Source organism: Pipistrellus hanaki (genome assembly GCF_964339955.1).
Source record: "Pipistrellus hanaki genome assembly, chromosome: 1".
NCBI lineage: Eukaryota > Metazoa > Chordata > Mammalia > Chiroptera > Vespertilionidae > Pipistrellus > Pipistrellus hanaki.
In genome coordinates, this window is record NC_140503.1 from 25093848 (window position 1) to 25108094 (window position 14247).

Below are 14247 nucleotides of genomic sequence, written 5' to 3' on the forward strand. Positions count from 1 at the left end.
TCTGAGTAATAAAGAATTGTCAGTTGCCGCCGAAGCCGGTTTGGCTCAGTGGTAGAACGTTAGTCTGCGGACTGAAAGGTCCCAGGTTCGATTCTGGTCAAGGGCATGTATATTGGTTGCGGGCACATCCCCAGTAGGGGGTATGCAAGAGGCAGCTGGTCCATGTTTCTCTCTCATCGACGTTTCTAGCTCGCTCTCTCTCTCCCTTCCTCTCTGTAAAAAATCAATAAAATATATTAAAAAAAAAAAAAAAAAAAAAAGAATTGTCAGTTACCAACACTGCCACCTGCAAACCCACTGAGAACCTATTACTGTCATAGGAATCCCAGGCTAACATTCCCCAAGTCACGGAAAGGGGCCCTACCAAAAATAAAAAAAAGAAAGAAAAAGTCTATACTTATATATGTGTGTGGGAGGTGGTAGAACATTTAAGGGCATATAGCTATCAGGTAATTTTAGGGATTTACTAACACTGCGGACAGTAACAGGAAACTGCATCTGTTTCTGCTTGAGAAAAAAAAAAACTTCAATAATATTCGGCTTCTGATTCTTGGCATATAGCCTTTAGATGTTTCAAGGGGGGCTATTTTCCTATTTTGAGATGTATGAGCCAGGGACAGAGACTACATCGCAGGCAACACCAGAGTCTGTGAAACCCATTTAGTTTTCACTCCAGTTACATTTTCTGCTGTTGCCATACCAATACCTTCACAGGGGCTCCATGTCCCCCAGCCCAGACAATAGCACAAGTGGATTTTCATGGCTGAAGTGAACCAGTTTGGCGCCACTACAGGTCTATCAGCAGAGTGGAGACTTCTGCACTCAGGTAAAAATCAAAGGATGAGAGAACAAACAGAGGAACCCTGCTGCTTCCAAGAAGTGAAAGAAAAAGGACACCATCACAGAAACACATGAGCACTAGGAAAAGGAAACACTCGCAGGTGCCTGACAGGCTCCAGGGCTAAAGCCTAAGCCTTGTAAAAGGTTATTCTTTCTCCACCTCTACTTTTTCACATAAAGGTTTTTACACATTACGGGACTTACCATCACCCTAGGGAACAAAGGCTGTTGCCTTGAATCAGATCTTGATGCTCAAGGACAGTCACACCAATGCTTTCCTGAAATTGCTTCACTGGTCTCAGATTCACAGCTGTTAGCAGCTTCAAATACTCATTACAAAACCCCCAGCCCCAACCTCAAATGGCATCCTTCACTCCCATCAATAGGAAAATAGCCTTCCCACATTACAGGCTTTATTTCTCACTGCTGTGGTTTTCAAGTTTCCTGCGATATGGCAACCTAACTTAAGAATATTAATGAAAAAAAATAAAAAACATTCCGTTAAATGAAATCTCACTACAGTGGAATATGTGGGTGGCCCCAGACAGAAGTTGGGGGTGAGTCTGTACCATTACATATGCACTTGTCCCAATGCTTATACTCTTAACCCAACTGTCTTAACCCTCACCACTCAAGTCTGCACCCGAGCAATATTTGCTTCCAAAGTTGTTGTTTGTTGTTGTTCTTTAAAGGCACTGGGCTTCTTCTATTATTCGTTTCTTCTCATCTTTCTCTTACTGCTTGATGGAATGCCCCCTAAATAAGACACCCCTAACTATGCAGGCAAATAGAAAATGGAAAATGAATACTGCCTGTCAGCTTCAACTGGGGATCACATGTCAGTTCAGGAGCTTAGTAAAATGCTTCATGCATGCAATTACACAACCTGGCCCAATGGGTCTGCTAACATGCAGGTCTCCAAGTAGGCATTTCAGACCTATAAAAGGGCATTATAGCTCTGCTGCTACCTCTTGGTAAATGGATAACTAGAGGAAAAAGACAAGCACAGGTGCTGACTGACCTTCCTCCTCTGCCTACAAGCAGCTCTGCTAAAGACTCTCCCCAGATCACTTGTTTAAGAAAAATGAGTAAAATTATGCGACTCTGTAATTTTTTAAGAAGATATCGTAATTCTCTGACCCCACAAACAGGTACTAGTAGTTACCTGGTTGTCAAAAGAGCCAAGGACATGGACAAAGAGCACAAGGCAAGATGTAAAGCATAAGTAAATTTTTCATCTGGTGGATGGAAAAGCATGAAGAAAGTGAAACAATGCTTAGTAGCAATAAACCTCAAGCAAGCTCTTACTTTTAAGAAGCCAAGTGACTTACTACTACCTTTGGAAGTTGCATATGTGTGTATGGAGGGGGAGGATAGCTGTAGGAATTGCTGCCCCAGCAATAGCAAAGCTGGAAATCCCCTGCCAGGAGGTGCGCCATTGCATAAGAGCACACACGTGACGGAGACCAACCAGGAAACCAGGCAAAATGTTAAGGTCCTTTCATCTGCCAGCCTGCATTAATAACCTCTTTTTTTTGTTTTGTGTTTTTGTTAATAACATCTTCCTCTACCTTTCTTCCTCTTCTTTCTGTCAGCCCAAATTCTGGGCTTTGAGAAGGCACACCTCAGCAGATAAGTTGAACTCCACCATTTGACAGGGAGTTTGCTCTCAGGGTTAAAACACTGCAGAACAGAGGTTGGGGCAGGCTTGATGCTGAGCACCGTTTTTCAGTTCCGGTCTAGCTGTAGGTGAGGACCTGTATCACATGCCATATCTACTACAGTATCCAAAAAGTCGCGGTATGTACAGGGAAGTCCGACCTATCAGGCCTCTTGTTCCGTGGTCGGCAAACCGCAGCTCTCGAGCCACATGCGGTTCTTTGGCCCCTTGAGCGTGGCTCTTCCACAAAATATCACAGCCTGGGTGAGTCTATTTTGAAGAAGTGGCATTGGAAGAAGTTTAAAAAATTTGGCTGTCAAAAGAAATTTCAATCCTTGTACTGTTGATATTTGGCTTTGTTGACTAATGAGTTTGGCGACCACTGCTCTAGTTAATTCATCGGGCAAAAGTTCCTTAGGCAGCAAATGGTCACCAATGAAAATTAACAACATAAAAATGAAACTGACTTAAAGACTGTGAACTCCGTGAGAGTTCTGTCTTACTTATTACAGTGCCTGACCTACACTCTGTACCACATAAATACCTTTGAGTACTGAATGGAAGAATAAAAGAACAAATGAATGCTGTGCAAACATACCTTGGAGAAAAAGGTAAGGGTGTTCAAGATTTGAAAAATAGCCTCAAGCCAGGACCGGTTTGGCTCAGTGGATAGAGTGTCGGCCTGCAGACTGAAGGGTCCTGGGTTGGAAAGGGCATGTATCTTGGTTGTATCTTGGGCATGTATCTTGGTTGCAGGCACATCCCCAGTAGGGGGTGTGCAAGAGGCAGCTGATCGATGTTTCTAACTCTCTATCCCTCTCTCTTCCTCTCTGTGAAAAATCAATAAAATATTTTTTTTTTTTTTAAATAGCCTCAAGAAGTAGTGCTATTGAAAAGACTCTATAATGACTCTGGTTTTACCAGAAAGTAAGCAAACTAGAAACTAACAGTAAAATCCAGTAGTTACAGTGTGGGCTCCACCACAAGCTATCTTTGTGACCTTGGTCAGGTTATTTGTTTAGCTTTGGTCTCAACTGAAAAAAAAAAATGGGAATACTACCAATACTTTACCAAAGAAGTTTGTTGTTTATTTAAATGAGATCAAGCAAGCAAAGTTCTTGGCACAAGGCTTGAAACACACATACTAAATCCTCAAGAACTTTCCCCTATTATTGCTATTATTGTTGCTTTATTGAATACTTCCTTTACAGAGGGGGAAGTAGAGGGCCCCTCCCTAACTCTGAAAATTTTTCACTTCTGTTTGAAAATGCCTCTAGCTGAAAATGCAAAGCCCATACATTCAGAGCTCAATGCCAAGCACAAGTCTCTACTAGTCTCCACTAGATGGTGAGAATTTAGGTGTGGAATTCCCAAAACAGAAAGGGTGTGTGTGTGTATACATCATTCATACCTACATTTTAAACCAGAGGAATGAAGAGAGCAAGAAATGAATTAACCACTGTGGAAGATGGAAAGACCCACTTTCCCACCTCTGCAGACCTAGAAAGGGAGTAAATGCCTACAGTTTAATTGACCTGAGGAGGAGTTTTATTGCACCTCTGTACAAAGCACACACAAGCCCAGTTACCAAGAGCAACAAAGCCCAATGAGACGCCTGCCACCGAGAGAACATTCTTTGGAAACAACAGCTTTAGGCCTCTTTGCCAAAACATGAACTTCCCTGGAACCAGCCAAGGACCTGGTTTGGACGCCTCTTTTTCTCCTGGGTCTTACGGTCCTCCCCAAACCACCTCCCCCTCCTCATCTCCTTACAGGTAACCTTTTCCACTTTCAGCAACCTCACAGCCACAATCCTCTGACCCTCTGGACTCCTCGGAGGGTCAGACCTACACGAATAAAAATTCTTTAAAAAAAAAAAAAAAAAAAAAAAAAAGTCTACATATATAAACAGGAAATGGTTTCGGTGAGTCTCAACCAGATAATAAGAGAAGTTTTTGAGATTAAAGACCAGAAGGGGCGCCGGGGCTGCAGAAAAACTCCGGGGCTCACACGAACTCCCAGGTTTGCTCAGGAAATCTACTGCCGCTAAGCAAACCCTGCCCCCGTGCGGGACGCCCGGCTGGAGTCGGCTGGCGGGGAAAATAATAATAATAATAATAATAATAATAATAATAATAATAATAATAATAATAATAGAAAGAGGGCCTCAGCCTACCCCCTTTCCAGCGATGCGCCAACTGTGGTCTCCGCCCTGAACTCCCCGGCGGCAAGCGCGACCCCGCACGCCGGGCGAGGCCAGGGCGGCGTGCCCCGACCCCCGCCACTAAGCTCCCGGCTGCAAAACGGGCCGACGGGTCCTCCTCGAGGCCTCGGCACAGTCTCCCCGGCCGCCCTCCCGGCCCCGGGCCCGGCTGGCCCACGCCGGGTGACAGCAAGACAGCACCGAGCAGCTGACGCCGGCGGCCGGCCGAGGCTCCCCAGCGTTCCTCCGGGGCGGTGCGCGCCCACTCCGCGCCCCCTGACAGCCCGCCGGGCGCGCCAGGGACACAATGCCGGACGCCGCCGTTCCCCGGTCAGGGTGACAACTTACCCCGGGAACGGCGCGGCGACCTCCGGGAGGGGGGCGCTCGCAGCTTCCGCGGCGCCGGGATCCGCTCCGCCGCCCGCGCGCGCCCGCAGCCCTCTCGGGTGTAGGCGAGGCCCCGCGTGCCCCGCGTGCCCTTGTCTGGCTGCAGTTGGCCGGCGCTGCGGGACGAGGAGGCGGCGGGAGGCAGGGCGCAGGCTGTAGCCGGCTGAGGAGGAAAAAAGAAAATAGAACGCGGCGGCGGCGGCGGCGGCTCCGCGTCACTAACCCAGCTGTACGGCGCGGGCGGGGGAGGCCCGGGGAGGGAGGAGGGGAAGGGGAGGGGAAAGGGGCGGAGCCACGCGCGCGCACGCAACAAGCGCCGGCGTCGCGCCGCTGCGTCCGCCCCACTGGGAGGCTCAGGCGTTCGACCGCTGCCAGCGCGCACGCGCCGTGGCGGGCCGCACGCCCCAGGATGGTGAGCCGGAGTGGGGGGGGGGGGGGGGAGGGCCTTAAAGGGACCGTCACCTCGACTGCGCTGGAGTGGATGGGGCAGTAGTTCAGGCTCGGAATGTGTTTTGTTTGCAGTGGGTCCTCCAGCTCTTTTACTATTATTATTTAGATTTTTGTGTATATTATTTGGGTTATTGGATTATTAATATTTGCAAAGAACTGGTTTGCTCTCAAGTTCTCAAAGCACTTTCTTGCTTGTTGCCTTATCAGCTTTTAAATCACTCGCCAAACCTATCACCAAGGCAGGTCATTATCTCCCTATTAAGCAGTACTTAGCCTGCCTACGTCAAAATTGCTCCGAGGGGTGGGGTGGGTGTAAAAATACAGATTTGGGGGCCTCACCTCCAATCTTTCCAATTCTGTAAAGCTAGGGTCAGATTTGGGGGTCTGTTTTAATGAGCACTCCGAAGTGATTTCTCAGCACGCTAAAAGCACACCACGAAGCTCAAGGTTGAGGAAACAGAAGCTAAGTGTGAGGACAGGCAGAGCTGGGCTGGAACCCTGCCACACTGCTAGCTCTATTTCCCGTCCTGAGTCTCGCCGCCTGAGGCTATTTTCCAGCACGTTGCTATTGGAGGCGTTTTGTGCACTGTGGCTACAGAAGGTATTGGTGATCCTAAGAGATAAATACTTCTCCCCGATGTTTTTATAGTGCTTGTGGCTCCTCATCGCAATGATTGTGACTTTTTATCTTTGTGCCCCAGGGCCTTGTACAGTGCCTGTCTCGGAGGGAGAAGGGGGTGCTCTTAAATGTTGAAGCACTCTTACTTGAGAATCAGTGCCCGTGTCTGCACTTGGACAGCCTTCCTCTTTTCTGCAGTTTGTAAAGAAGTCAATCATCCCAGTTTGCCTGGGGCTAAGGGATTTCAAGGAACTAAGACTTCCAGTTCTAATATTAGGACAGTCGTGGGCAAATCCAGATTAAGTTGGCCACTCGTGTGATATGTCATAAGGCACAGGTTTCCTTCTCTCTCCCAGGAATCTTAACAGATAGCTTGTGCCTGTATCACGCAGAGGGCAGGAGAGAGGAGCCTGGCTCTCTGAAAGTGCAAGAGAGAGAAGGTTCAGAATCAGTATAGTGTATCTCTGTTGCTATCATCTGTATATATAAAAGGCTAACATGCTAAGTGTCCAACCGTCTGGGTAATGACTTCACCCAGCTTCCTCTCCCTAGTGGGGACTAAGCCTCTTTGCAGTTTCTTCAGCCCTGGAACATGATTTGCTTTATGGCCAAGTGCAAACATTTCACATTAAAACCAAATGTCTGTGAAGCGTTTTCCTGTGCCTCATCTCATTTGATCCTCACAGGAGTCCTGGAGTACGTAGACAGGAAACTTGGTGGGATCCTATTTTCTTTTCATTAGCCAGAAAACAGATTTAGAAAGTTTAAAAACTTGACTCAACTGAAAAGAAGTAAGAAATGGTGGACCTTGCCGAAATTGGTTTGGCTCAGTGGATAGAGCGCCCAGTCTGTGGACTGAAAGGTCCCAGGTTCAATTCTGGTCAAGAGCATGTACATTGGTTGGGGGCACATCCCCGGTAGGGGGTGTGCAAGAGGCAGCTGGTTGATGTTTCTCTCTCATTGATGTTTCTAGCTATCTCTCTCCCTTCCTCTCTGTAAGAAAATCAATAAAAATATATTTTTTTAATATATATATATATATATTTTCCTTCTAATTAATTTCCTTTCAATGTGCACAAATTTTTGCGCTGGGCCACTAGTTACTTGTAACAACAGGAATGACAGCATATATTATTGAGCACCTACTGTGTGCCAAGCACTAGGTAAGGACTTTTATACATGTAACCACTGTTCAAACAAACTCAAAAAGATTCTGGAGGCTTTGCCTAGAAATAAATTATAAAAGTCGGAGGGTTTATAAACCTGAAACACAATTGGGTCATATCCAAAGTGTTCAGAAGAAAGAAAAGCTAAGAGTTCTTATAGTAAAAAGTACATTTTTGAGGAGAAGCAGTTATGAATTCTTAGACTGTGAATTGGTCTGAGATGGTAATCCTCTAGATCAGTGGTCGCCAACCTTTCAGACCTCGGTTGGTGACCATTGCTCTAGATGACCTGTGGTCTGAATACCTGCACATTTCTTACTTATTCCTTCAAGAGATCATCAGAGGGTTATTTTAAGGTTTGATACATATCCAGGCATTGATGCAGGACTAGAAAGTCCAAAAGTTTTAGTTCCCAAGCTAGTTAAAGCAAGAATAGAATTGTTACCTTATGCCTCAACCTACCCGATTTTAGTATCTAACAGCTTGACTACAGTGACTCCATTTTATCTCTTCACTTTATTATTCACAGTTGATTTCGACAACCCTCCAAGCAAAGTATCACTAACACCATTTTACACATGAAGCAACAGGCTCGGAGAGATTTTTATAACATCAAAAAACTGCATAGCATGTATGTTGTTGCAAAACCAGAATTCATTCTTGTTTGTTCCAAAAGTCACACGTTTTTCAAATAAATGTATGGGCCCTTTTACCCCCAATAAAAATAGCAAATAAAGACCTAAATTATCATTACATGTCTCTTAATCTTTCAAAAAGTTCTGTCTTGCACACCAGCTCATTTTATCTGCACAACATCCCTATAAAATTAGACATTACTAGTCCCCAGTTTTAAGTATAAGGAAGCTGAGGCACCAAGCAGATGACTGGCTTGTCTGGCCTCAGACAGGAGTGAGCACGGTGTGTCCCTTGTTTTGATTCAAGATTCCTTAGGCAGGAGGGATCCAAGATGGCTGCGCCCAGGTGAACACCTAGCCGCAGCCGCACACAACAATTTCAATAAAATACAACTAAAATATAAAACGGACATTGCCCAGAACTACAGGAAGGTTGACTGACTGGAAATTCTACAGCGAGAAGTAAGGAGAAAACCAGAAGGAGGCGCGGAGGAGCTGGAAAAGCCCAAGGTACAGAGACGCGGCGTATGGAGAGGACGGAGCCGGAGAGGAGGGAGGCCGAGTGCCTGGCGGGAGTTCCCTAGCGGGAAGGAGATAAACACTCCGACTGTGCTGGGCCCCCGACTGCTCTGAACCCCAGTTCTAGGCCAGACCCCGGGGACTCAGGCTCACCCATAGGGAGCTGGGCTGTAAGGCAGAACCCCGGGGTAGTGGAGAAAGGAGGTCCCGGAGGCGCGCACTCTGCCCCCAGAGAAGGGACGGTCGGCTGTGCCGCAGGATTGCCCTGACGGGAAGGAGACTGGGGCTCCAGACTGCTGTGAACGCCACTTCCAACTCCACTTCCAACTGAACTGAACCCCAATACCAGGCTCATTGTGGGAGAGCATAGACTGTTTGGCAGCAGGCGAAAATCGAGGGCACCTTTCTCTCAGAGGCGCCGGCAGCGAGCACTGAAGGACCCGCTTAGGGCGGGGCTGACGGAAGCCAAAGCTGCAGGCTCCACCCTGAAACCCCGTCCCATCTGTAACTGCGAAATGCGACAACAAAATAGATCACAAACGAAAGAAATGGAGGACAAAAAGCGTCTGGATATAGAGTTCAAATCTACGCTTATAAGGTTTTTCAAGAATTTCCTAGAAAAGATGGATAAGGCCTATGAGGATATGAAAAGAGATCAACTAGAATTAATAAGGAGTCAACAAGAAATGATAAGGGATCAACAAGAAATAAAGAATACATTGTCTGAAATAAAAAATATTTTACAGAGTCCTAAAAACAGAAGGGAAGATCGCAAGAATCAAGTCAAAGATTTGGAACATAAAGAGCCAGAAGACACTCCTCCACAGAAGCTAGAAGGCAAGAGAATCCAGAAAATTGAAGATAATGTAAGAAACCTCTGGGACAACTTCAAGCGAACCAACATCAGAATTATGGGGGTCCCAGAAGATGAGAGAGAGCAAGATATCGAAAACATACTGAAAGAAATAGTGACAGAAAACTTCCCCCACCTGGTGAAAGAATTAGACTTACAAGTCCAGGAAGCGCACAGAACTCCAAACAAAAGGAATCCAAAGAGGACCACACCGAGACACATCATTATTAAAATTCCAAGAGCAAAAGACAAAGAGAGAATATTAAAAGAAGCAAGAGCAAAGAAGGTAGTAACTTATAAAGGAGCACCTATACGATTGTCAGCTGACTTCTCAACAGAAACCATGCAGGCCAGAAGGGAATGGCAAGAAATATTCAAGGTGATGAATAGCAAGAACCTACAGCCAAAAATAATCTACCCAGCAAAGCTATCACTCAGAATCGAAGGCCAGATAAAGAGCTTCACTAATAAAAAAAAGCTAAAGGAGTTCATCACCACCAAACCAGAATTATATGAATTGCTGAAGGGGGTTCTTTCAGAAGAGAAAGTAAACAAAGATAAAAATTATGAACAACAAATACGTAATTATCAACAAGTGAATCTAAAAACCAAGGAAATTAAAAAAATCTGATGAATAATATTAACTGTTGAATATAATAGAATCAGAGGTATGGAAGGGGAGTGAACTGACGATTCTTGGGGAAAAGGGGAGAGGGGAATGTGGGAAGATACTGAACATAAACTGTGCACCTATGGATGAGGACAATGGGGAGAGGGGAAAGGGCAGAGGGTGGGGTGGGAACCTGGTGGAGGAGAGCAATGGTGGGGGGAAAAAAAGGAACATTTGTAATAATATGAAAAATAAAAACTTATTAAAAAATAAAAATAAAATAAAAAATAAATTAAAAAAGAAAAAGAAAAAAAAAAAAAAAAAGATTCCTTAGGCAGCCGTCAAAGCCACAAGGAAGTAAACAAACAAACCTGCTTGACCCCCAGGAGAGGTGGAAGTATTCAAGCCATGTCACCTCAGAAAGTCAGAGTCCGTGACGGGTGGACCTGCAGGGCGGGGCCCAAACAACTGAGAGGCGGTTACTACTCCTCGGAGGAAGATCCTGAGCTCAGCCAGTTGTCTGAATACCTGGGCCTGAGCCATCACCTGGGACACCCCTCCTCTGACATGTCACTTGGCCACTGGTCTAAGAAGGCTGGGCAGAGCTCGAGCTCCGAGCAGGGCTGCCCAGAACAGGGACTCTGATTCCCTGCACACCCCAATTCTGAGCCCAGCCCTGGAACACGTGCACCTGTCAATGCCCAGTCAGTCAGCAGGTATGTATGTGCAAGAGGGTGATCCAGCCCCTCCTGCTTTTTCTGAAGTCTAGTGACAAGTCTAGTGACATTTTTATCTCTGACACAGACCAGGTAAGCAGAGCAAAAGTATGAGCCCTATTTTACACTCAAGGATGAGCCAAGGTCGCAAAGAGAGTGTCTACCTGCTGTGTCTTCCTAACTGCCCAGGTCCCCCCTCCAACCTGCTGACCTGCTTCTCCTCCCTGCCTTTGCCCAAGGAGGCAGCCAGCAGTTCACACAACAACATGGATGAATCTTGATAGATCCTCCCTTCCCCCAACTGATGGACGGAGAATGACATAAACTCCACCTGCAGTCCGAACATTCCTGAGCACCTAACCAGGCACCTTATATGGACTGTACATTGAGCCACCAATCAGCACCTGCCAAATACCCTAAGCCAGTGTTTCCCAAAGTCTGGTACGCGTACCCCCAGGGGTACGGGAAGAGTTTGGTGGGGGTACGCGTTGCACTGGAGTTTGGTGGGGATATGCACTGCACTGTGCCTAATTCTACGTTCTCATGAGTACGAGGGGTATTCAGCGTTACGAAAATTATAGAAGGGGTACACATATGTCAAAAGTTTGGGAAACACTGCCCTAAGCTCCCGACTCCTAAATCCCTAATCATGTGCCTTACATGAAACCACCAATCAACGTGTGCCGAGTACCTAAGCCCCATCCCTTCCCTTTCTGCCCCTCAAAAGGCGTATTCAGCCGAAACCGGTTGCAGGGGTCTTCAAACTACGGCCCGCGGGCCACATGCGGCCCGCAGAGGAGTCTGATCCGGCCCGCCAGGTTTTTTGGGCAGTGAGCGCAGCTGAGGTGTTACAGTAGGAATTAGTAGTTCATATAGTCCGGCCCTCCAGCGCTCTGAGGGACCGTGATCCGGCCCCCACTTTAAAAAGTTTGAGGACCCCTGGTAGAGCGTCGGCCTGCGGACTGAAAGGTTCCGGGTTCGATTCCGGTCAAGGGCACGTACCTTGGTTGCAGGCACATCCCCATGGGGGGTGTGCAAGAGGCAGCTGGTCGATATATCTCTCTCATCGACGTTTCTAACTCTCTATCCCTCTCAATTCCTCTCTGTGTAAAAATCAATAAAATATATATATATTTTTAAAAAGGCGTGTTCACCCCAGCACACATGCTCTTTCTCCTCTGGAAGGCAGCCCGGCAGGGGTCTTCTCCTCCAATAAAGCCTGTGTCCTGGTTCTCCGGCCCCTCTGTCTCATCTTTCAGACTCACAATATAATTTTTACTGAAAGAAGCCAAATGCACAGAAAGCACACACTATGTGATTCCACATGTATAAGGTTCAAACACAGACAAAATTAATGTAAGGCGTTAGGGGTGGTAAAAAGGACGGTAGGTACCTTTATGGGGGATTGTGACTGGAAGAGCATATCAGGGGACATCCAGGCGCTGAGAATGTTCTGTTTCTTAATCTGAGTGCTGGTTACACAGGGGTGTGTTCCCTTTGCAAAAGTTCATAGAGGTTAATACTTAATGACTCACTTTTTAAAGTATGTAGTTATTCAGTAAAGAGTTTACTTTAAAAAAAATTAATCGATCCAATGCTTTTACCTAAAATCAACATGACTTTGGCAACTCTTAAGTGCAGATGGATGTAGGTTTGTGGTTTTAGTGACTTGGATGCCTTGAGCAATGTTGCTGCCTATTGTGTGATTTTCCTGAAATGGTGATCTCTTGCGAAAGTGCTGAAAAATGAAGCACGTTCTTCCTGTAATTTACTGATACTTGTATTTCTGATAATTACAAGCAGGTTTTTTTCCTTCGACATAAACATCCAGTGGGGCAAGAGTCTGTGGAACACATGACGGTTCCTTGCTGTGTGGGGCTGTCCTGTCTGTGGCAGGCCAACCAGCGCCCCTCCCCACAACAACACTCTCACTGACATGGGGATGATGGCCACAGCGGCCTTGTAAGACCGATTGTAAACATTAAACGGCCCTGGCTGGGTATGGCGTTCCCGTACGCCAAGGGTTCAGGGTCAATCCCTGGTCAGGGCACATGCAAGAATCAACCAATGAATGCATAAAGTAAAACAACAAACCTCTCCCCCTAGCCCCCTTCCTTCCTTTCTCTCTCTAAAATAAATAATAAATAAATAAATAAATAAATAAATAAATAAGATTAAATGAGTTCATTTCAATAAAGTGCTTGGAACAGAGCCTGGCACACAATGGGCACAAAATAGATGCCTGATATTATTCTTATCACCCTGACACCCCACCCACTAAATGCCAACGGTGCCTTCAGTCAGCAACCAAAAACAACACTGCAAGCAAGTGTCCAAACAACCCTACAGGGCAACACTGCCTAATACAAGCCACGGCTTTGAACCCACTGGTTAACCTTACAACACGTGGCAGAAAAATAAACTCATTCATTCACTCATCCGTTTATTCAGTCACCAGGTATGTGCTGAGGACTGCTTTGTTCTAGGACCAACCAGGTTGAGTGGGGAGACAGAGACGTCCACCAATAATGACAACACGACATGGTAAGTGTTTACCCAGCCCAGCTGCAGCAAACTGTCTATAGAAGGCCCTTGCCTCCTGCAGAGGAGTTTGGTCCGCCTTGCGGTTTGTTTGTTTTAATTTTTCATTGCCAGTATTTGAAAATCAGAAGATTTAAAACACTGGGCCTGCATTTGTATACAGGGTCAGGAACCCAGTATTTGCCGGAATTCTCACCTGACCATTTACTTTCCCTTCCATGAAGACCCCAGAACTCGGGGACACGGTCACAGATCCGTCTGCCTTGTTATCAGGGTCCCGAGGAAAACGGAAAGCTTCCAGGAGGGGCAGACAAGTGAGTCCGGAAGGTTCAGCCAGAGGCAGGTGAAGTGGGAAAGATCATTGGGAGGGGAATGGCAGGCTCAGAGGCTGTGCCCTGAGAACAGTGGCAGGCTGGAGGACCAGTCCCTGGTGTGTGGAGGCACAGCACAGCGTCCTCAAGCCCAGCACACCAGAGGGAGGGAGGCCTGGGGCCAGCTGGGCGCGGGCCAGAGCTTTGACATTCCCAGGTCTGCTGTCTTTTCTCTGCATACTTGCTTGACAGAGGTACAAGTTCAACACCAGAGAGTGCCAGGACTGAAGTGCTGTCAGAGAGCACTCACAGTCGTCTTGTGCCTGGACCTGCCTGTCACATGCCTCTGGTGGGGGTGGGGGGAAAGGGTGCTTGGGAGATGAGCAAGAAGCATGAGGAAAGTGTCAGGAACAGCGCAGTCCTTGGAGACCCTGTAGGGCTGGCATGCCTGAAGAGGTGGAGAAGGGATCCCTCCCACATCTGAACTATACCATTGAGACTCACATTCCCTAGCTCAGTGCTTCTCAGACTTTCAATGTGCACATCGGTCACCTGGGGGATGGTGTTAAAATGCAGATTCTGATTTAGAGGGTCCGGGATGGAGACTGAGAGTCTGCATTTCAAACAACCCTCCCGTGATGCTGCTCTGTCAGCCCAAAACCACAATGAAGACTTTAGGTCAGGTTTTCTCAACTGCAGCCCTGTTGGTATTTTGGACTAGATAATCCCTTGTAGTG

At 46.8% G+C, this 14247-nt stretch overlaps 1 protein-coding gene across 2 annotated transcripts in view; it reads right to left on the reverse strand.

Annotated features, from left to right (window-relative positions):
* SUSD6 (sushi domain containing 6) overlaps positions 1–5310 on the reverse strand; it is a 92982-nt gene extending 87672 nt beyond the window's left edge. The window contains exon 1 of one of the 2 annotated variants that reach the window (XM_084866215.1): positions 5052–5310. The gene's annotated coding sequence lies outside the window, so the exon portion shown is untranslated. The remainder of the gene's footprint in view (positions 1–5051) is intronic. The other variant, XM_084866214.1, reaches the window with a different exon arrangement.
* Positions 5311–14247: the final 8937 nt, after the last annotated feature.